General features: G+C 33.0%; 1 protein-coding gene across 1 annotated transcript in view; it reads right to left on the reverse strand.

The window, feature by feature from the left end:
- The window catches only part of LOC119070951 (zinc finger protein chinmo), a 51,414-nt gene extending 33,235 nt beyond the window's left edge, over positions 1 to 18,179 (reverse strand). Inside the window, exon 1 of the mRNA XM_037175506.1 lies at positions 16,995 to 18,179. The gene's annotated coding sequence lies outside the window, so the exon portion shown is untranslated. The remainder of the gene's footprint in view (positions 1 to 16,994) is intronic.
- Between the last annotated feature and the right edge of the window lie 4,624 nt (positions 18,180 to 22,803).

Below are 22,803 nucleotides of genomic sequence, written 5' to 3' on the forward strand. Positions count from 1 at the left end.
TTCATAAATAGGCTTGACTCTCAATATACTACGTTTTCAAAATAAATTCAAAATGAAATTTTCAAAGCAAAAGTTCAAGGACCACAAAACCAAATAAAACTTCACCAAGAGCACAATTTCTCTTCCATTTTTTTCCTTTTCAATTTACACATCATCACAAAAGCTTTTACGTTTTCTCACACATTTTTTTTTTGCTTCAAATACGTTCTAATCTATAACCTGCCTGAAGATATGCATTTAGATGGCTGTATTTCCTATATTCCCTTTCGCAGGTATAAAATATTTGTGAATCAAATAAAAGAACGCATAAAAGAACGCGTGAAAGAACGTATTTTCAAATGATTTTTCAATAAAAACTCTTTGTGATGGCAGAGCAATAGAAAAATATAATTTGAAATTACTGTACTTTGAGTGCCATTTACTATATTAGATAGTATGTCCTTTCCTTTCAGATGAAGAATTTAAAACAAACCAAGAACTGTCTCCGGTTTTAATATTTTTTTCAATGTTTTTCAAGTACTTGAATTATACAAATTGTACTAAAGTCAACGGATTCCAAACAATCTTTCCTTTTGTTTCATCTCTTCACCGGTCGACATAAAACCCGCGACATTACATCCTTTATTCACCGTTTAATTACTCAATGAATAATTAGTCATTTGTACATACAAAACCTGCTCATTAAAAAAACAAGGGAAACTTTTCTTCTACTTCTCTTTCGCCGAAAATGTGCTCCCTACATACGTTTCTCGTCAAGTCAAGTTCAGTCGAGAATCGTTCAAGTACATGCTTCAGTACATAATACATATTTTCCTTTTGCCAAACGACATAAAGCTCTTTTCATTATGCATATAGCTACATGCACTCCTATTTTAAACATTTTGAAGTGGCTATATTATGGCATACATTCTTGATGCTATGCGACAATATTTTATCGTGAAATTTGTAATGGTTAGGAGTTGATTAACAATACATTTATGTCGTGACTCATGGACTGTTCATTTTATTTTCGTTTTGTTTGTTCGTCCATGCTTCAGTGTATTGTTGATATTGAATTCGGAATGCAAATTATCTGTTATCGACTACGAAGACAAAAGTAAACACAATGACGCTATAGCAAATACTGTCTCATATAGTAAGTTGTATGCTCCAACTAATGAAGAATAAGACTAAGTGTCAAATTAACAAATAATTTCAACAATTGAAGTAATAGATTCAATGATTATACAGTGATACGCCTATAGGTTGTAAATGGTTAAGTGATTAAACTTTAATCTGTTTACAAGAACTCATCATAGGAAAATGCAACAAAATTAAGACAGACACGACGACGCGACGTAGAGCAAAGGCTCCGAATTTCTGACAACTTTAACTGTGGAGAAAGGAGTCGTTTTCCATAAACGAAAAAAAAATGTTTTTGTGACGTAAATGGAACAAACAACGCGAAACCTTTTCTACCATACTACGGAAATGCATGGGGTTTCTGTAGATAGAACTATATGACGAACGAAGAACGTAAGTCAGATATGAATCTTGCAAAGGGAGAAATAAAATAACAATAATGAAGGAAGGAGAAGCTACTTATATACTGTGTTCAGTTCAACAAGAAGCAAGCTACTATCAATGGCGTTTCTACCGTCAGCTTCAGTTCATTTTATGTAACATACGAATATCGTGTTGTTCCATTTTCTTGTGCTGTAGAAATTTCCAGGTGATTTTTTTTATATTTTTCCTCCTTTGCCATGATTTTTCCTTTTATAAACTCCACATACACATGAAACACCGACTAGGATGTAGCGTACGTAATGAGGATTCAATTTTTTTTTTCTCTTTCCGAGTTCAGAGGTTTTTTTTTCCTCTGTCGACCAAAAAGCATTCTGATTGATCGACAAAGGGATAAAAAGTTGAAAAATGAAATTAGTCAATGGTATATCGGGATTATAAATGAGCGGGCACTTTTTTCCTCTGTTGAATAAAAAAATATTAAACCTTTGAGTCGGATTGCAAGAGTTTTAGAGAGGAAAAAAAATTGGGAATTGCTGAGATCTGAAAATTTTATTTGAAATATTGAACTGTTGTGGTTATGTATACTGATGAAATGGAGACCAATCAAGAGACCAATACAAATTTTTTGTTAGTAAATAAATTGGACGGAATCATGATCAAAGCATCAAAATCATTGAGCCATGAGAGTGTGTTATGCATCCAAGTTATGACATCGAAAGTCTAGCTCTTCAGAATCAAGAGCAATTGGATTACTTTCTTTTGATTTACAGAAAATGTGGTTACATAAATCGGATTAACGAACGAATCACTTTCCGGAAAGACGACTTAAAATTCTGTCATTGAGCAGGGAACTGTATCCAATATCTTCTCTACATTCTCTAATTTCGAGGATCTACTTCCGATGTAATTAAAATTTCATTGAACCAAAAAACAATACCTTCAAATCGAAATGCCTTCAGGTCGTATTACATTCCTCTTAAAATTACAATTAAATATCTCTCTACACCACCCCATGCACCACACTGATATAAAATTTATATCTCTACCCACATAGCAAAAGCAGTCGTAGATAGAAATTACACGTAAAACCATAGAAGCTATAATCCTAATTCCCACCCACAAACTGATAGTGAAAGTTCCCGTCATATTCGGTGCATATATATGTGTATGTGTGTTCGATCAACACTGTAACCCTAAAGCAACGAATCCGAGACTTTAAAATAAATATCGCTTCAAGTACACATGAAAGTTTATCCCATGCCACACGTTTTCGTTTCGGTGAAAATGTTGTTACACAACTATACTGCGTAATAGAAGGAATTAAGTTTGAAGTTGCGATTCCACAGTCGAATGTGATTTCAAAAGTATATCCCATCCCTGAAATTCTATTCGCTTACAGTGTGTGCTATACTACGGAGTTTCACAACCGGAGAAAACGCTTCGATGTTATAACACATTTTCTGTTTTAATACCAAACAATTTTCTGGTTACAAGTGCGCTCACTAACATACAAAGTGCTGTTTTAAACGTCTTTCGTTTTCACGGCAGAATGTCGAAAATTGTTCCAGAGACGTATATATCGGATAGAGGATCTCTTTATGCTATACATATACCCTTTTTGGATCTGCTTCAAATAGGAAACGAAAATAATTACGGTGATAACAATACCAAAAACGTATGGTCGTTATGATAATATAGTGGCGTTCTTTATATTTGTATTATATATCCATCCACAATGCATGTATATACAGAATTCAACCGAATAAAATTCCAATTGGGGGAAGGGTAGCTTGTGAATCGAAATGTGGAATATTTTGTGAGTATATGCATATCATCATATAATTTGAGTATAACGCCGTGTTGTGAACAAACAAAATTTATTTGAAAAAACAAAATGAGCAAAAAAAACACTCAGAGGACATGGGACTGTATACCCGCACGAATAAATTGGGAATTGTTCATATAAATTGTGCAATCAATAATTGTATGTGTACAGCCGACTGTGATTTTCGATTTTATGTTGACGAAAGAAGAGTGGGAAAGTAAATGAAGAAAATTTCAGATTGAAACTTTGTAAGGACTTAAGAAAAGGTTTGAGCGCAGCACTGTTCCTAGCATGAACACTGAATTGACAAGTGTCAAATATGGAGGCTTTAGTCATAAGAGCTACCGCTTATGATTGTTTGTATTGTAAGTTTGCATGAGTGAAAAGAAGTCATCTGTATTTACAACTATTTTCTAAATTCATGCTAGAAGCAGTGCTGTGCTTTCAGGCATAAAAGAAAAAAGAAGAAAACTCCAAGCAATTTCTAGAATTCGAAATGAAAGAATCGATAAAATGCACATACTGCAAGTGTATGCGTGTACATGTGCACAACCGAAAGGAACATTTTATTGAACTAAACGCCTGTTACAGTTCCCCTTCGTTTTCTTATTTCATTTTATTTATCTTGAACACATTTTCGTTGTGCAAAGATACGATCGAGGTCAGGCTGAACAAATCACAGAGCTTATCGTCACTGTTCTTGTTTTAGTTTTTTAAGTGTCAATTCACCACAGAAACTAAGGAGACCAATTTTCAGATACCAATTTTCCAGATCCCATCCCCCTGCCCCATGAAGAAAAATCGGAATTCTCGGATATATGTACAAGCTTCCATCAGATGCGTCAAATGGCAATCCAATAAAATCTAATTAAAATTGACGCTGGCAAATAAAAATTCCCATTCAGGCATCCACCATCCACGAAATAACCATAAAAAATGTTTTTTTTAATTCTATTTTTCCTCGTCGTATTAAGCATAACTTTTTTTTATTCTACTCTCTATATCGCCATCTCCCTCTCCGAGCTTATCGCATATTTCAAATTCCTAGCATTCGACATATCGCATTTTGGCCATTTTTTTTATCCTCATCTGTAGTTAAATGCAGGGTGAATGGTTGTGTTTTTTTGCTCTCTGTATTCATTGGGCGCTTTTTTTATATGCGTTATATGTATCCGATGTAGAGGAATGAGTGTGTACGGTGGGTGGTTGTGAGTTAGCTGACACAAAGGTATAAAAAAGAGGTACATACAAGAGTGTGTGGTCCGCACACGAAATAAAAAAAAATCAGCCTTCAAAGAACAAAATGTTCTGTGAGCAGCTAAAAGCAAATTCAAGCACAAAATGTATATCCCTGGCATTAGAAAGCGTTCGGATATGAAGACAATGAAATTTTGTGGAAGAGAAGTGGAGGAGGTGAAATGAAAACCGGCACAAAACAGAACCAACTTTATACACTCCATTTTGGATACATGTAAACGTATAACAAGCAATTTAAACTACACAGATATTATAGCCCATCAAGTGAAAGCGCAGTGGGTAGAAATGAAGAACATAAACAATGTATATATATGAACTATGTTTCGAAAGCCCTCCACACTTCATCCCATACACCAGCAGTATGGTGAACAAACAAAAACCTCCACACACCGCTCTCTAACACACCGATGCAAAAACAAACTTTTACTTTCCAATAAAAGCTACATACGAACAAAACACACCATGCCATAATAACTGTAGCCTTGGAAAACGAAAATAACCCCAAACTTGAAAACTCTCGCTCTCTCTCTAAACTGCTATGCTGCTATGCCACCCCACATTGCGTGTGGGTGAAAATTGAAATGCTGCTGCCATTGCCGTTTTTTCCACCCCCTCAACCCAGAAAGTGAAACGAAACGAATGCGCTGTTCCATCCTGTTATAGTTCAAGAGCATGCTTCTATGTATGCCATCTATTATATTGAATATATCTCGGTGAAATATATTTTGTATGTAACTCGGGAGCATTTTCACAGTTTACATAGAAAACCAATACAAATGAAACGGACGGAAAAGTTGGTTTGTGTGCGCGTGATTTAGGAGTTTTCACTGACTTTCCATTTGGGTTGTTGGTATACTTTATGTGCATGTATAATACACATAGACGTGAATGGTGTACGGTCATAAGGGATGAGGCATTTTATATAATAATGTATTTGGTGAATGGAGGACACAAAACGAAAGGGAAAGCAAATTGTGAAACATGGAAAAAACTGAAAGTAAAAGTGCATAGTCAGGTTTTCGTGTTGAATTTAATGATATATTTTCTCGTTTCAGGAAATAATTTAAAGAATGTAATTGATTGGTTAGGATAAAACTGAACAGTTGGGATACATACATATATGTGCGATGGTATAAATGTCCATCGAGAGAGGTATTTATGTCCAGAGGGCTTTCTTCTTTTCCACTTTTTTTTTTCTACTTCGTTTCGTGGATTCCTCTGCTATTATTTATTTTATTTTCTGTGTGTGGCCTCTCGTATTTTTATTGATTTAAGTCTATTTGGTTTCTATATTAAGTTACTTTGTTGTTGTTTACAATGGATAATTTCGATTCCATTTTCGGTCATTTTAATGCGGTCGGGCATTGTGGACAGAGACCGATGGATTATATTTATTGGATTGGGGTTGGATTTAGTTTGGTGATTTGGAATTTTCGGGAGAGAGACAGAGAGAGAAGGAGAAATAACAGCGAAAATGTTTGACGAATTATTTGCACAATTTATTGTATGAGCATACATGATTCTGAATTGGAATTTCCGAATTCACAAAGATAACTTATTAAACGGCTAGTCTAGTCATATGTTATCGTCAGTGGCGACAAAAAAAAAACTATGAGCTCCGGCTAGTGATCTTCATTATATATACATCAAAATGTTTATTAAAACAAATGAAGTATTAGATTTTCTATAAAACACTTGGATAATATCTTAAAAAATCCAAGTAAGAGATTTTACTATGCTGGTGCATGTAATATGGCTATTACATGTATAGGCAATAGCTTTTACATCACTCGCATAGTAAAACGTTATACTACACACGGGAAATAAAGTGATATCTCGTATCATGATGAATAAAAGTACCTCGGGCTACCGCCCTCGGATTCTTTTTCTCATCTGGATACGAGATATCACTTTACTTCCCTTGCATAGTAATGTACTATTATCGGGATACTATGGTCGTATGATCAGTCAGAGGTGGACAAAACATTTGGACAATATTTTATACAATCGAAGGAATATAATTACTAATTAACAACTGATAGGTTATAGTATTGTTAGACAAGTCGTGGTATCGACAGAGGCGACAAAAACAAATTATGAGCTCAAGCAATGGTTATCGATATTAGATATCGAGATGCAACTTAAAACAAATGAAGCATTAGATCTTGTATCATATACTGGGATAATATTTTAAACAAACGAAGTAGGAGATTGTATGACTACATTGGAATACGGTAGTCCGATGGTTATTCGTAATTTAGCGTAATTTGTGGTGTACAAAACACCTGGTCAATATTTTAAACAAAGGAAGTAAGAGATTTAATGACTATATGGCAGGGCCTACTTTTTAGAAACTTTTAGAGAAAATCGAGAAAATCAAGAAACTTTGAGAAATTCAAGAAACTTCGAGAAGTTTCGAGAAATTCAAGAAATTAGTTTCCAAAAAGTAGGGCCTGCTATATGGAGATACGGTAGTATTTTGTAACTTAGCGTAGTTTGAGGTGGACATCATCAAGTGTTGTGTCTAAAAAATTGGAGTATTGAAAAGTTGTTGCTCAGTTCAGTGATAACAACAAAACTTTCCTAATTACCCATACATTTCCATTTATAAGAAAAGCTGAACAACTTCACAAACCACGACTCGCCATGACCATACATAATCGCTTAGAGATATTTTTAAGATAATTTCAACATAAAAATAGAATGCACGAAATCTCTTCAAGTTGAATTAGAACAAAAACAAGGAAAAAATATCGAAAAAGAAACTTTTTTTCTTCGGATCTTTTTGCTGATTACAATCACAATAATATCCTCTAGGCCACGTTCAACATACGAAAATAAATAAACCTAAAAACAAGACTATAAATATATATAACGGTTATACCAAATAGAAATAAAATTGTAAATGAAACATTCGACTATAATATATATTGACAATATGTGAAGGATATAATGAAGTATAGCGAAAAAAACGAGACCTCGACACCGAAATAAATACTCCAATAGATCATTTTGTCTCCAGGTCTTCTTATCCTATAACAATCCGCTCAATTTCTGTCGCATCTCCTTTTTTGTATTAAAAAAAAAAATTCCGCATGTTCCATTCTATATAAATGTCGTTTTATGTAACCGAAGGAAAAATTTGGCAAGGGAAAAAAACACAGCCAGTAATGAACTCTAGAAGTACAGCAAGTTGATATTGTGTCACTTTAAGTGACATCTTGGTAGGCAGGTAGGATTCGTGACTCAAATAAAATTGCCGGATGTGGAAGTTAAGTTTATCAAAAAAGAAAAGAAAGAAGAAAAATAAACTCGAAGAGTGTGTCTTCCCTTCTATACGAAAGTTTCGTTTTGATAAAAGCATTTTCGCATACAATCAAACAATTTTGTGGAAAATTTCCTACATTGAAAATCAATGTATACTCCCAGAAGCAATTCGGTTACGGTTTTTATTAATTTTTTATTTATGGTAGCATACATGAATGTGCCGGCAGTAAATTTTTTTTGCGCTCCAGCAAATTCTAATTGAAAATCGACACTGATTGACTGAATTAAAACGATTGCTTGATAATTGGCTTTAAATGAAAAAAAAAAGAGATCGAAGGGGATGATGAACCAATTCTTGCTGAAAATGTTTGTAAAGTTCCGTGAAAGTAATAAAAATTTCAAGGTTTTCAGGTCTGTGGCAAAGTGTCGTACCTTTTTTCATTTAAAAAAAATGATTAAAATTGACTTTGCATTGACTACGTTCTACTCTTTTTGTCGGTTCACGAATGGTTTAAAATAACGGTTTTCTGCTGGGATGTAATTGTTAATCATTTATTAGAAGTAAACATTGATTGGACTGTTTTTGGATTTTTCATGTAAAGGTTTCGAATTAGAAACAATCTTTTTCTCCCGCATAATTTGGCTTTACAAAGCCTATGAAATCCAATGAAGTAAACGATTTGTAGTCAAATTGCAAGCTAAGTGATATTTGAAACAAACGAAGTAGCAGATTCAGATATAATGACTGTATCTACATTCATTTACAATATGTTTAGTTGTAACTTTTAACTAATTTCTCACTGATATGGACTGCATCTGGGAAAATATTTTCTTATATTTTCCTAAATTTTTCTGCATTTAAATCAATTTAAAAAAAAAATTTTTGAAAAATTTAGGAAAATGTGGGAAATTTCAGAAAACTATGTGAAAATGTTTTCTTAAAAAACAGTCCCTGCTTCCTGTACAATGTGTTTTCCATCCAAGATGTGTATAGAACGTATTGGTATCCATAGAAATAACAAAATCATACAAACTGAATGGATTCATTACCCAAAACATATGCCGAATCCTGCAGAGCGTATCGGTTAGACAACATTTTCAACACAAAATGACGTATACGAAACGTTTTGACATTCCACACGTGTCCGTAATTCGGCCAGAAGGTGGTCGATTTTTGACGATTACATACCATTTTCAACTGTATGTGGGGAAGGTACCACTTTACATTTTATTTTAATTTCTTTTCTATCCGGAAAATTCGAAACTATCGGGTTACGATACCAATAATTTTAAAGTGAAACGATGAACGTGTAATTTGGCCATTTATTATGCATAAGCTTAACTGGTTGGAAGTGCACAAGTCGGATAGAAAATATACCGGAGAAATAAAACATTTTTTTTAAAACTCCAATTTCTCTTTCTAACTGGTTTCACTCAATAATTTATCATGAATGGCCTCATTACTGACTGAAAGAAATGAACAAATTATTCATAGGCCAGCTATTAAGAAATATTTAATGTACGTCCTTTTCTGTGTATTACGAATGGATACGAATGGAAGACAGCCTATATACAACTTTAATTTATTTTCACTTCGGAAAATCTGCACTCGGTCGTTAATTTTACTTTCAAACAAACCGTTCTTCTCGCATAAAATAATATCTGTTCAAGACAACTGATGCACAGAACACACTTCTCACAGTAAGTATATACGGGAACGAGAAAAAAACACATTTCATTCTATCTTCATTGTTATCTGTGTGTAGTGAAGCTATTTATTCCCTTTACGAATTATACACTCAGTGTTATAACCTTGCCTTATACACCCAGAAACCCTCATACAATAATTTCGCATAGCAAATGCGACAGCAATGCTCCTGTACAGAGAAACAAAAAAAAACCCAGAGGAATGCCGTTTATCGATCGAAGAAAACGACACCAAAAGAGACGAAGGAACAATATTATATTGCACCATTGGAAGAAAGAAAAAAAAAACAGCACACGATGGGTGGGTGGGTATTGTATTATATCAACATTTTTCCTTGCCGAAGAGAATGGAAAAGGAAAATCTATTATGTCATAAGGTTTTGGGAGTTTTATCAATTTTAGCATTTAAAGCTGTGCGGTTTTCTTCATGTTTTTTTTTATGAGTAAAGGATGCGAAGGACGTCTACCCAATTTTTAATTTTCATTCAATTAAATTCTGCGAAATAGAACAATTTATCAGTTCACGGTGTCAATCTGTAGAATATATATGTGTGCCAACATTTCATGTCTTTCCATATATCTCGTCTTATGTTTGCACAAAGGGAAGATTAATTATTTTACCCGCACATTTATGGAGTGTTGTTTGAAGATATTGTTTTTGTTATAGAGAAGTTAAAGAATACGTAACGCGAGCTGATGACAACACACATGGAAAAGTGGACCTAGACTTATATCTTGAAGGGATAATAATACGCCACCGAATCTTTTTTGTAATTAAATTTTAATCTCTCAGAAATAACTTTCATTGCATAAAATCGATGAATCTACTACTTCTGTTGTTTGAGTTATTTTCTAAAATTTTACACAAAATCTATGACTTCACTTAACAAACATTTTCGTATATAAGAGAACACTAATCAGCGATGAATTGCTTATATTTTTGTCGTTGTTGTTGATAGCAGATGTATTTATGTTACTGGTACTGAAGTCGCTATTTTTTTTCTTATATATTTTAAAAGTGGTCCGCTAAATAGTACTCCATTCGTACTAGTATCTCATTAAAATCATACTGAGTCAACGAATTAAGAATCAATTTTAGCTATCCCTAGGCTCTAAACCGACGAAACTTTTCAATCAAAATAAATTTAGACATTTCAACGTAGTACGACCAGACCATAGTCAGTTAATTTTGCGCCATTGGCAACTGGGTGAAAGACTGTGCTACCATTTTCCGATAAAACGCACAAAGACTGAAACCATTTTTTTAAAAGAAATTTTTCGTTGTAATTCACATGAAATTTATCTGTAAACAATTTTCAGCAATAAGACGAAAATAAAACAATTCGCAAACTGTTGTGTGGGTAGTTTTCCCTGAAGGAAATCTACGAAATTTTCGGTAAATTTTCTTCTTTGTTTTAACTGGAATCGTAAAAGTCTAACCGTTGAGCCAGAGAAATAAAAAAAAACGCATTACCAATGCAAAATTTAAACAGAAGCACACAAAAAATTCAGTCAATTACTGTCCTAAAAATAGCTGCATCATACGAATGCAAAAACAAACAAAAAAAATCGCAAAAAATCCATCTTTTCCAACGAATCAAAAATGAAACGAAACAACTTGCCATATTCCTCCTCCTTTCGCGCACATCTCCACCGTGCATATAATAAAAAGCGCACACAAAAAAAAAACGTTATAAACAAACGTAAATCAAAAAATTATATAACACCCAGCAAAGCGAAAAAATAAAAAAGCAAAAATTGTTCGGAAGCAAAAAAAAATCACTGAAGTCATCAGGAAGAGCAAACACCAAGATGCATGCAAACTTAATATGGTACATCGAAGTAAAAAAACATGAAAAAAAGAACGGGAATTTCGCGAATGTAAGACGAAAAAAAAACAATTTTATCAAGACTTCTGTTATGTATCTTGCTTTTGCCCACATTTTCTTTATTTTTGTTGATTTTAAATTATTATTTTTTTCCTGCTTCATACGCAAAGTGGTGTATTTCGGGAAAGCATACTATATGGTCTGCCCATATATCCATATAAACACCACACACACTCACTATATATATCTAGAATTGTATAACATAAAATGAGTATTAATAAATTGCATCGCTAACAATATGAATTAAATTTGTGTTTTGTGTATTATATATGACTGAGTCATGTGCACGATGCCACATTTTCAATGTCAAGCTCATTCTTGCATGAGGTTATACTAAAAATAAAATCGTTTTATTGGTTGGATGATGTTATTTTGCGATAATATAAATTTTGCAACTGGATAGCACGGAAAGTGAAACTCTTTTCATAATATAAAATTAGCCAGTGATATTGCTAGCTATATAGTCAGTCCACACAGTCAGTGGAAGTTAATTTAGAATTTTATTTTTAGTGGTTCTTTGTTCCTTGTTTAATTTCTATATAAATTTTATTGAGTTGTTTTGTTATCAAAGGGCAATCCAGGATGCATAAATTTAAAACTTTTTCCTACAATTTTTGGCCGCACATGGACGAAATGTTTGATCGATAAACTTGTCTTGTTGAGTAATTCCTGATTTTTTTTTTAAATGAATTTTTAACTTCACTTTCCATTCGAAAATGAATTGTGCAGACGTGGGCGTGTTATAAATGTCAGTGCGGAATTGTTACGTAAAAAACATGCAACAAAACTCAATTTCGCTATCTTGCTATTTTCAAATTAAAAGTTCACTTTTGTTGGCCCGGCTCATAAAAAATAAAAGTTTTCATAAAAATAACCGTTTTCCTCCCAACCAACCAATCGAAATTTCTAGTCACACTTTTTTTATATAGTCAACAGTATGTTAGCTAGAACCAGCATCTAATTAACAAATCATGGCGCATCCTGCACGCAAAAAAGTGGTACCTTTGACCATGATGATATACATACAGCGAATGTCGTATTATTTATAAAACGTGTGCTTGTTCATTTATTGACAGTAATTTTTTTTTTTGGTAAAACTTTTTTTTTCAGCAAAAATACAAAAGTGATGCAATGTCAAATAACATTAGCGGAGGAAAAAACACGTATAATGTCATGATTGTCGTTGCAAAAAGTGGTTTGTTTGTGTAATTTGCGCTCGATTATGCATTGTTTGAGAATATTTTTTTTTCTCTTTTAGACGAAAAATTGGTTTGCATACCAAAAAATTTATACTTAGCGGTTATGTCATAGGTCCTGTATTTGGACAAGGTCATTTATTTGCATTAATCATTGATAAATTTCTACAATAACAAGAATTGCGACTGCATTCTACATCCAAAATTATGTAACAAAGAAAAGGCATGAGATCAGTATCCATATCCACAACAAGGTTTAAATGTTTGATGAAATGCCAAAAATATCACCTGACACTTTGATAGATAGTTACTCTGAAATTTCACTGCCTCTGACTGTATGACATTACCTTAGTTATCTTAGAACCACTTTCTTCCTACCCTATAAGAAATGAAATGAAGAGTCGGGAAAAGCTGTGAGAAATGAGACCTTACACAAGATTAATTTAGGATTCCGATACTTCAGCGAGGGAAGCTTTATCTCTGGATAATGCTTCTTGTATGCTGGAAGAGAGAACCAAAAAAAAAATGTCAGTGAACTGCACCGGCTTAGGCACCTAGGCTTATCAATCTACTACATTGCAGTTCAGAGAAAAACTGGTATCCTTAGTCTTTCAATGATGATCCACGTTGCATCGACTACTCTAGAAAATGAATCTAGGCTCTCAGAATTGGGACAATCTTTTATCAACAACAAAAGATTGCGGAATTTCTTTAGTATCTAATAAAGCCTCGAATCGTGACATTTCTTGAATTTTCTCAAATTACCACGAATTTTCGTGGGATTTTCGGGATTTTTGAGGATCTATAAAATATGTCAAAACTTGGACATTCGGTTTCCTGCAGGAACTATTTTTAGGAAAACGTTTTCCCATATTTTCTTACATTATTCCACATTTTTCCGAATATTCATTTTTGAAAAATCTGGGAAATCCCTGGTGATTTCCATGAACATCAACCAATCCATTCCTACTGTTTCGAGATTGTTTACGTCAGGGAGGGTGAGTTAATTATGTTTTCTTGTTTAGAGTCTTTTACACGCTCTCTGTTAGACATTATGCAGTAGAGTAGTTTCAAGTTCATTTTCATTTAATTGCAAATATTATCAGCACCACATCACTGTTGCTATGGAAATTTTCCTGTGCAGTAAAAATTATATCTAACATGTGCTCTATTAGTGAATTGTAAGAAAAATCAAGTTTGTGATTAGAAGCTGGCGATGAACAAGTATTTTATTCAACGAAATGCGACGTGCATTCACAATGTTATTTTTAAAAGATGAAATTTCAATTCCAATGATTAGAGCAATCGGAGCCAGATAAAACCTTTGTTCCCGATAAATTCAATGCAATTACCAAAAAACAAATGCAAAAACAACGTGATAAACGAAAATGATAACGTTGAATTATACGAACACTGTTTTTGTGTGCATCCGTTGACTTTCATTGTATTACCTTGTGCTGGGTGGCAGATTTTGAAAAGGTTTTTTTTTCTCTTAGCATGAAATTAATAATTTTTTATAAACCGTTGTGCGCTTACACTAAAAATATATTTCGCTCTTAATGATATAGTTATGTGCATGCTATATGCATGCACAATCATCTAACAAACAAAGAATCTTACAAGTCATTACGAATAGAGAAAAAAAAAACTAAACCAAAAAATTAAGCTAACAATATACGTACAACACTGCGTTGTTGCATGTTACTTGTAATAAAAATTTATTTTGCTTAAAGAAAAAAATAATAAAAATTAAGAATTGAGTAACAGTAATAACAACAAACATAATCATCGTTGGTAAACAGATAAATAGAGAAAAATAAAATTAAAATGCAGCATGGGAATAACCGAAATTCAAATCAGTTTTTCTATTGCCTCTTATTTTGGACACGAAATTTATTTATTTTTATATTAATGAAATATAAAAAAACAAATCAAAATGTTTGGCGAAACCGTTGCTTGCCACAGCATTTGGAATGCATTTCGATAGACGAAACAAAAAATAATAATTTTGTAATGAATTTCTGACTCGAAATATCACTTATGGCCGCTTTTAAGTGCCAATTATTTGAAGAAAAAAAAAATACTTTTTTTTGTATAAATTGGATAATGCATAAGTTGTATGTAAATGTATGCGTTCAGCCACTTACAACTTGTAATGTATAATGAGCCACCAAGTGTTTTGCATTTTGTTTTTCTGTTTCACACATCATCTCGACGATTATTTCGGTAAATTTAACATTAAATGGAAATAAAAAGTTGTTGAGTTGAAATTGATGGAAGTTCTTCAGAATTTAATATTTTTCAATTGCATCATAGCAACACAAACCACACGCACTTGACCTTAACCTTTTACATTCGTTCCACTTCAACTCAATACCCAAATCAATATCTAGGATCAGACGGAAATGACTGTCATTATTACATTTCTTTTGGCCGAAACAGACAACACCCGGATTAATTATCCATGGCTCACGACAACGGCGATTCACTATTAACACATTATAGAGATGGAGAGCAGAATATTGATGGTCAATTTGGACAGTCATAAATCATCAATATTGCAAAATATGCTTACGATCAAAACATGAACTTTGTTATGGCATAAGCTTTGAAGAAAATCGGTCGAGAGAAAATGGAAATCTTGGGACCGATTAATGGTATCTGGGGTATACCAATCTGAAATTATATTTTAAACCTACGAGACAAGTTAAAAGGTTGATAGGACTATACAACAACCAAATGAACATCAACAAATCATCTGTTAGGGAACCATGACGATAAAAATAAGTGATGAACTGTCAAATACTGTTGTCTTATATAGGAAAATCCATGTTAAAAATAATGAAGTACAAGATTTTGAAAATTGTTTAAACAATAAAAGTAGGAGATTTAATGACTGTGCCGCGTGATATGTACGCTAACAATATGTCAAGGAATTAAAACTTCTAATACTTTAGACTAAGACTGTTCATGGACGCATGTATTATTATGCGGATTGGTTAGTCCGACCCCAGATGGGAAAACCATGAAAAGCTGTAAAAATGTCGCCTGTGGTGAAATCGGGTAATATTACTTGATGCATGCTAACGCACGTTCTATTGTTAAGACATTTAAGGTCTCAAATATTAAGTCTTTCGGTTGCAGTCGGTGAACGGTATGAAATCCCTATTTTATCAAAACGGAATAGTCGAAAAAGATTTTATTAATTCTTATAGATTCACGCTATAGCTTTCACATTGAAAATTGAATTTAGCTCAAGTGGCAAACCAATCATGGTTTTTCTTATCAACATGACCTCCAACTATATTTTTTCGCACTACGAAAAAATCATGAGAGCAAACCGTTGAAGCAATCGAATGCAATTCAATTTACCAAGTACAAAATGTGTTTTGTAAAATATTAAATAAATTTTACGAAAATTATCTCAACCGTACTATCAGAATTACAAGAGACAATGTGTACTTAGAAGTAAATAATAAGTATTTTAATCAGTTTAACCGTTACGCACATAAAAAGTCTTCCTAATCTTTTCTCGTTTTTTTTGTCGAAAGAAAAAAATTCAAAAAATTTTTATAATTCGAACCGATTTATCACAATATACACTGTTAAAACGACCAGCCACGGACCGAGAAAACTGCACATTGTGATTATTGATTTTTCTGCGTATTACAATTATATAGAATGAACGTACACGCACCCGATATATATGTATAAATATTAAACATTTCAAGAATTTCGGAGGTTCCTCATTGAATTTACGTGTATTAAGCAGCGGGAAGAATTTTTTTTTCTGTTTTAATATTAATTCGGGAACGATAGGAATTCTTCGTAGTGATGAGTTTCGAAGAGTAGTAATGAATATATTCGTAAATTATAATTCAAAAAGACAGAAAAAAAACACAGAAATTAGAATTCAAAATGATGAAATGAAACATGCTTCATTCATATGTAGAAATTTAATGCAAAGTAGAAGAGGTACCTTAGAGTCGCATATTATATAGTTCGCGTTCTACCATGCTCTGTTTTTTTTTTATTCATATACTTATGTGATATATGATTATCAGTTTTATAAGTGAACAAAAAAAATACAAATAAAAAAGACTACTCATGTTATTGCACAGCAAATGTGTGTTGCTTTTTTTCGGGACAGATACGAAACTAACATTCATTCACGTAATAGGAATATAAAACGCACAATCATATATAAGTTCGTATATTTGAACGAGGCGAGATAACTATGAATGTGCGTAAAAAAAGGTGAATTTTTATACTATATGAAGAGAGGAGGTAATCGAGTTTTGGGTTGAATATAATTTTTTTTGTGTCATTAATACAAATAATACGCACCTTTTTTCAGTACTCGGCGTTCGTGAAGATATATAATTCCAAAATTGATAATTTTCCACTCAAACTACTTCCCAAAACTTTTTTTTTATTTGCACCGAATATTCATATTCATAACCATTTAGAAAACAATTCGAAATTTATTTTGCATGTAAGTTTTCCAAATTGTATGGACAAATTATAGATTTTATTGTCAGAAAGAATCTTAGCGCATTTTTAATCCAATTTTGCGAATGCGATAGATTTGCTTGTTCACATCATCAAAATTCATTCTCACGTTTCTTTATTCGTTTTCCTCTTTTTTATTATTATTTTTCGTTTTGTTTTGGTTCAATCACCGAAAAAATGTTTTTTTTTAAATTTCCTTATTTCACTCGTCGAAAATTGTTTTTTTGTTTGTTTGGTTTATTTGCGTTTAGGGGATGTTTTTACAGTTTTTCTTTCTTTCTTTCGTTCACCACTTTTTCTTTTACTTAAATCAAAAATAAACAACAAATCACAACATTCTTTACAATTTACCAAAAAAAATAGAAACAAATTAAATTAGAAATTAAAAACTCTTCTCGTTAATTCGGATCGAAGTTCTTTATGCTCAGTATCCTTTTTCTCCAATTTATGTATACTTCCTCTTCCCATCCACTTCTATTCCTTTAAACAATTCAATCGCACAAACAAACACTTCTTGCTAATCGCAGTTCCTTTTTCCAAATAAGTGTTTTTTATTATTTTCGGTATTGGTACCCAATCACATTATAACCTTCGCTCATAATATTTTTTCGGAACACTTCTTCCCGATTCGTATAGTAATTCACAACTGAATCATCAATGAAAATTGTCTAAAAATCAAATATATTTTTTTTATTATTCGTTTGTCGTTCTCAATGCAATTTTTTTTTTCTTGATAAGATTATAATTCGAAATAGCATTTGATTGAAACTTTTTTTTTTGTTTTAATTTAATTTTTACTTTTGTTGTTGAAGATAATTTTTTTGTTTTTTATTTTTATTTTTTAATAATAATTTTTTTTGAAAACTAAATATTTTTTAGCTAGCAATGCACTGTTTTTTTTTTCGAGTGCACGCTCCAAGCACCTCCAAAACCTAGGGCCGAATAGACCAAACATGAATTTTAGAGTTGCGTTTCGGCCCGGTTGCGATAGGCGAGACGAAGACGGCAATATTGAATGGGATGCGTGCGACTGAAATGCGTTGCACATTGTGTTCTATGAGAGAGAAATTACCAAAAAATATTTTTTGATGTGCCTAAACGAAAATTTCGGGTATAGAGATACATGCGTGTGTGTGTGTGTATGTATCTCGCATTTTTGTTGTGTGGAGTCGATAATGTGAATTGCATACATGTATGAATGGTTGAGTTTTTTTTATTCATATTTATTTATTTGGTATGTAACCCATACCAGCAGAAAAAGCTACACGGTTCGTGGTATTATTATGATTTTTTTCCCATTTTATTTTTCGTTGGTTCGATTCAGTCGCAGTAGCAAAAGCATTAGATTAATGCTTTGAAAACGCTGAAGAGAGTTGCGTATGGCTATGTGTTGGTGCGCGCAAATATAACGTAAGAAAATCTAACACGTTGCTATGGATCGCATATAGAAAGAGAAAGGAACCACCGAAAAATTTTCGACTGTTTTGTATGAATGTGTATATGTTTTTGATATGACCGTCAACATGAATTGCATGTACATAGGCAGTACACTTGCGATTGTGCGTGCGAATGTATTATAATGTATGCGGTATGTTTAATGGCAATACACTGTTAGGAAAATTCATTCTAATTCTCATACATTCTGGATGGAAGCGCAAATGCGGATATTGTGTGCAGAGCTTTTTTAGTCATTCGATTGTGTATTTGGGGCTTCTTGTCAGGCTTTTACTGAAATAATCTTAATGACTTGTCTACTGTTGTACATAATTCATAAATGAAGTCAAATAATTATGGCAGCTAACAAAAGGATTGCGGTAATTAATTTTGACGTCAATTTTTTTCATTTGCTATCGATAACGACGAAAAAGGAGAACGATGAGCTCAGGCTAGTTTTTTATTCTTTTATAGTAAAACGTTTCAGTAAGACTGAAGAAGTCCAAGCTGTATCTGACACTTTAAGCAAAAGAAGGAATAGATTTAATTGCTATATGGCGATCTTGTCTTGTGTGATCCTTTATAGCAAAATGTATGATATAACTAAAACTAATGAAGTAAGAGATTGTTCACAACACTCCGCTGAAATTTCGGAAGCATTTCTTGTTAAAAAATTGGAAAATATATTTTCTCTGGTAACTTGATGCCACCATCGAAATTCGACTTCCTACGTTGAACGAATATATATTTCATATCTGCGTTGTGATTAGCCTTATTATTCTCCACTCAAAAGAAAATAAAGCTTTGTTGACGCTTTGTCTGATGACCACTTCAGAGTGAAAATGTCTGTTTTCTCTCCCACTGTTTTGATAGTGAAGAAAACCCAAATTTTTACCATCTAACTGTCTCCGTTTTCGTGTATAAAAACGGATAATCACACCTCGCACGAAAAACGTTGCATTCACATCTGGGAAATTCCTATTTTCTTCCCTCAGTAAACAAATGACTATCAATCAATTAAATTTAATTAGATGAAAAGAAGAACCAGCAGGGACTATTTTTGGGAAAGCGTTTTCTCATTTTTACCTTAATTTTCCTAAAAGTTGTCCTCTTTTTTGGAAAAATATGGCAGAATTGGGAGAATGTTCGGGTAAAGTAGAAAAGCCTTCAAAACATTTGGAAAACGTTTTCCCAAAAATAGTTCCTGAGTTTTTTGCTGATATGCCTGGTGTCGATGAAGGAGCACACTCATTGACTAAGTCTATATTCCCATAAATCAACGAAAAAAAACCCGAAAAATAAATCCAAATCTCCTCAATGAACCAACGACCATTGACAGTGTACCGAAAAACTAAATTCAGCATAACAAAAAAAAATTGCGCTCTAACTCTTATAGCACAACCGTCCCACCATACCCTTCCTCTAAAATATTTCAAATAAATTATAATCTCCAAAAATATTATGTCATTCCGCATATAAAATACATCGAAATTCATTTTTTTTTCTCCACACAACAGCAATGAGCGAGAGGACCAACCCGTACGCACGTACAGTGGGAATATTATATACCAACATATCGAAAACACTGCGTTAACTGCGTTACTAGATGCGTATAATGGTGTGTTCGTATACCGTATGACAACGTTGCTGCTTTGCAAGGCTATATGAGCGAGATGTTATTTTTCTATTATACTCATATCTCTACATACGCACAATGTAAAGCATGTAAAAAAAAACACTGTGCTTAGGTACCCGAAATTGTTAAGAGAGTGATTTGAGATTTTGAGTTTCTTTTTTTTTCGTTTAGTTTCTTATACGAAACGATCCTATATGCGCATACACAACACAAAACAAATTCAGTTTTTTTTTCTACTTCATATTCTGTGCGTTCGAAAATGTGTTAGTGCGTAAATATGTTCTAGGTCGTGAGAGATAGAGCCAAATGGATGTGACACTACCAAGTAATATCCAAAAAGCACTAACACTTTTCCTTTCCAACACGCATTCAGCATTTTGTTTGTTATGTAGGAATGGAAGCTTTTTCGAGTGCAGAAAAATTGTTTGGTGTTTTTCGCGGTGGCTGACTTTTTTTTTTCGGATGGGTGGTGAAGGTGGGAGGTTAGAGCGCAAACACCACGCAGCAAACAGAAAACGCACCGCTGCTTCTGCTTGCTGCTGCTATGGTATATGTTTATATAATATGCCAGGCATATTGCCAAACGTATTATGTATATTTTGTGCACAGAGTTTTTTTTTTCGTTCCTCTGAACATTTCGATGGATATACATAAAAGCAAGCTAAAACTACATATCAATTGAGCTTATATAAAGTTGCACGAATATGGCCGAGCAAAACTCGGAATTCAGTTTACACACAACAATACAACAACAAAACAAAAGTTAATTTATGATGGTTTTTAATGCGAATTAAAAGAAGAAGAAAAAACGTTTCGAAATAAAAATGCTCTCTGCAATAGATGAATATGAGATGGTTTTAGATGTAAGAAAAATCGCTTGTTTAGATAAATATTGCTAGGTGGACTTTTATATAGCAGGACCCCGCGTAACAATACATAAAAAAATATTAAAATAAAAAAGAATTCGGAGTGTAAAAGTCTTGCAAGAGGTTTTTTTTTGTATTAGGAAAAGCTTATAGTAGCGCAGCGCAGCCCAGCATATTTCTATTTTTATATGTATAATGTATAGATGCGTGTGCTATAAAATTTATTTGCATAAGTGACGTCATTCACAATGTTATAGAAATAGTGGAACGAAACAATAAAATGGAATATCGTGCGTGCCTTTTACTCCATTATTTTGCAATGCTCTTTTTTCCTTCTTTTAATTAGGTTGATTGCTTTGGACTTTTAATTAGAATGGTGTTGGATAATTTAAATTTTGTTTTTGTTTCTCGTCCTCATCTACTTTTTACTAAGTAGAATGACTAAATTTGACAACGATGTTGACTAGTATGCAGTAATTGACTCATTTCCATTTTTGACCTTTGACATCTCGCTTTAGCTTTCGAACAGATATATAGCCCAATATTTAAGAATTAATTCTAAAAAGCTCACAAAAGCTCTCAAAAGTTCAAAAAAAAATTGACAACTCTTTGGAGTTGTATACTGTCAATAAGAGAATGAGTACCCTTTACCAATTTGATCTAAAATTTGAAATTAAATCAAAGCATAAGATTTAAGGGCATTATTTGAAGCAAAAATGTAAAATGAAAATTCATTTAAATTTTTCTCTTCCTATGTTTGAGCATGCATATGCGAATGGCATATTACTGTTACAAATGCTAATCGCAGGCTAGATTTCCGACGAACAGCATATTTATAATAGTTTGACGATTCGTAGGCGCTTGCGAATAGTATTTCCCTTTTACAGAAGCTATTTGTAGGCGCGTACGAATATTATCCTTAGAGTGGTGTAGATATTCGCAGGCAAAGTTGGTATCTGATATTTTCTAAAGTTTTAATTTTTTGTGAACTTCGAAGAAATTCTCGAATTTAAAGTTCTTTGAAAATTTCTGAAATTCTTGTAAAATTTTAGAGTTACTGAACATTCTCGAGATTTTTTAAAATTCTTGAAAATTCTCAACAAAAAGAATCCTGAAAATATGCCTTGCCTTGGTGATAGCAATAGATTGCGGAAATTGTTATTGTCACTATCGCAAAAATCAGCGATTGCACTGCCTTCGAGTCGGATTTTTTGAGATTCGAAATTTTAAAATCAAAATTATTTGTTGGGAAATTAAATTTTCGATCGTCCATGAAAATATTGTTCGATGAAGTGACCGACTTGCCGACAGCGTCAATCATTGAGAACCCTGTGAAATAGTGCTCAAATCCACAATCTATGATGAAAACTGAATGACTAGGATGACCTAATCCAAACACGACAAAAATGTGTACATACATCTAGCCTTATTTTAGGCGAGATATCAACTAAGCGCCTAACTATCCTCAGATAGTATTTGCATACTGCCAGGTGTGGTCCAGAAGTCAAGTTAATCCAGTGGTTCAGACAAAACTTGTTATTGCCCGTAAATCAACATACCGCAGGCGCATTATGGTATGATTTAAATCTATTAATTCAGTCTTTCAAAACCATTCAATCATAAACAAGATCTAATACAAAAATGCCTAAATCTAATACTTCATTTGTTTTAACATTCACGTTACAAAGATCTGATCGCTTAATTTTGT

This window comes from Bradysia coprophila, assembly GCF_014529535.1.
Source record: "Bradysia coprophila strain Holo2 chromosome IV unlocalized genomic scaffold, BU_Bcop_v1 contig_106, whole genome shotgun sequence".
NCBI classification, from domain to species: Eukaryota; Metazoa; Arthropoda; class Insecta; order Diptera; family Sciaridae; genus Bradysia; species Bradysia coprophila.